The 2,330-nt window shown below is 36.0% G+C and overlaps 1 protein-coding gene across 4 annotated transcripts in view; it reads right to left on the bottom strand.

The window, feature by feature from the left end:
- Positions 1–1,976, bottom strand: part of LOC106465804 (hemocyte protein-glutamine gamma-glutamyltransferase) — a 74,563-nt gene extending 72,587 nt beyond the window's left edge. For all 4 annotated transcript variants that reach the window (XM_013926038.2, XM_022393746.1, XM_013926039.2 and 1 more), the window contains exon 1: positions 1,892–1,976. The gene's annotated coding sequence lies outside the window, so the exon portion shown is untranslated. The remainder of the gene's footprint in view (positions 1–1,891) is intronic.
- Positions 1,977–2,330: the final 354 nt, after the last annotated feature.

Here is a 2,330-nt window from a genome sequence, read left to right as displayed (position 1 = left end):
GCTACCTTTAATGTGCTACGTTTACATAAACACAGGAGATTTACTACCTTTAATGTGCTACGTTTACATAAACACAGGAGATTTACTACCTTTAATGTGCTACGTTTACATAAACACAGGAGATTTACTACCTTTAATGTGCTACGTTTACATAAACACAGGAGATTTACTACCTTTAATGTGCTACGTTTACATAAACACACGAGATTTACCATCTTTAATGTGCTACGTTTACATAAACACAGGAGATTTACCATCTTTAATGTGCTACGTTTACATAAATACTATTGTTCGAAGTTCTCCTGTTGTAAACAGTGACAACGAGAACTAGTATTTTATATATGAAAACCAAAATATTAGAGCTACATATATCACGAGTCAGAAACTTGCTAGTTACGAAAATATCAAATTCAGTCAAAAAACGATGGGTAAGAAAGTTTCCATTGAAGCTTTAAGCGTTAAATATACTGTATAACTAACTAAAGAGGAGACGAACCACGATTTAGTACCGTTGAATAAGATAATGGCTTACTTATAATGAAAGAATAATGCGTTACATAATATACCCGTATAGTTGACCGAACAAATATACGTGGTCTAATTTATATTAGCTTGCACATACGTTTAGGTCAAAATGCGAAACGTAAGGAATTAGCTGTTGATGTACGATAAGCACAGTCATGCATATCAGTTTCTGATCAAGTATTAACTCTTTCAACCCAATTACACGTCCGGTATAAACGAAGGAAAACTTCAATTACGTTAACACTGTCTAGTGAAAGCCCGTTTCTGTATGGTGGTCTGTAACAAGTTGTTCAAGTACAATGTATACCCAAACAGATTCTACAACAAGAAAATAACCTAAACAATAGAATCTGACTCATGTATTACAAATAACGTAGCATAGAAACTAATGTTCCGATGTAGAAATACAGTTTTGTTGAGATGTCTGTCACTGTAGAGAGAAATGAACAAGGAAAATACGTAAGGAGAGTGTGGGGGAGGGGGGGGAGGTTTTTGCAACAAAAGTTCTATATCATTATTTCGTGATAACGGTAACTAGTGATATTAAATTTTTAGATTTAACACGAAACGCCTTGCCCATAACGAAACGTTACGTGTCTCTCGAACTTTTATCATCTCCTCCTTTGTTTGTTGCCCCTCAGTTTCACAGTAGTGCGTCTTGTCTGCGGACTTACAACGCTAGAAACAGATTTTCGATACCCGCGGTGGGTAGAGCACAGATAGCCCATTGTGTAGCTTCGTGCTCAACTTCAAACAAACCAACATTTGTTTGTGTCTGCGGACTTACAACGCTAGAAACAGATTTTCGATACCCGCGGTGGGTAGAGCACAGATAGCCCATTGTGTAGCTTTGTGCTAAACTTCAAACAAACCAACCTTTGTTTGTGTTAAGAAGATGAAACATTAGCCTTCCGAGGCCTGAACCAATTTTAACTAAACCAACAATTTGAAAACACGAGATTTCTAATAAAATGATTTAATATAACGTAAATCTGCCTTAAAATAATTACGGATAAAACTGTTAAAAAGTTAGTTGTTTTTTTCTCTCATTTAATCGTTGCACTAATTTCTAACCATATTAGTTAGGAAAGTTGCATTAAACTTTAAAGCAAGAAATGGGGTTGTCTTTGCAGATGGTAGAATGAACAGCATTGTGAAGATAAACGTGTACGTCTGTGATAAATTCACACTAACAAACAGTGTTTAGTTCCTTTATACGAAAAATGTTTGAGACAAAAATTTGTTAGAATGCTAAACTTGTATACACGATACGTTATTATAAAGTCCCCTACGTTACCAAACTCGGTCATAGCATGTAAAGTACCCCCCGCCCGTTTTCACATAATATCAAGAAATAAAAAGTTACCTAAACAACTTGCTCGTCCGGTACACACGTCTTTCGTCCAAGTCGAGAAACCGAGTCTTATGGCGAATAACCTCTACCTTGATACATCAACCTTCTTATATATAGTCGTAACCTCGTCACATGACCGCTCGGTTTACTTTCCTTCTCGTAGCTTACTGGTGAAATTACATCTGACGTATGCGCTCTTGATAATTAGACACTCAGATATTTCGCGTGAATCGCTCTTAAGGCTCCCTTTAAAATGTTTTCATTTTCATGACTGATGCAGAAATAAACATTACCTACACCGAGTGCACGTGAGTGACACAAAACTCGTCCCCCCCCTTTTTTTTTCACGCTCTATAACACATGATCAGAAATTTAAATCCAGCAATACTTGCGAATGTTACTGAGTTTGATTTTTAATTCAATTGAACAACTAATTCACAATTTAAAAAAA

The sequence above is a fragment of the Limulus polyphemus genome, unplaced genomic scaffold (genome assembly GCF_000517525.1).
Source record: "Limulus polyphemus unplaced genomic scaffold, Limulus_polyphemus-2.1.2 Scaffold2056, whole genome shotgun sequence".
In the NCBI taxonomy this organism is placed as follows: domain Eukaryota; kingdom Metazoa; phylum Arthropoda; class Merostomata; order Xiphosura; family Limulidae; genus Limulus; species Limulus polyphemus.
Note: the sequence above shows the minus strand (reverse complement) of the source record. Positions and strands in the feature narration are given on the sequence as shown.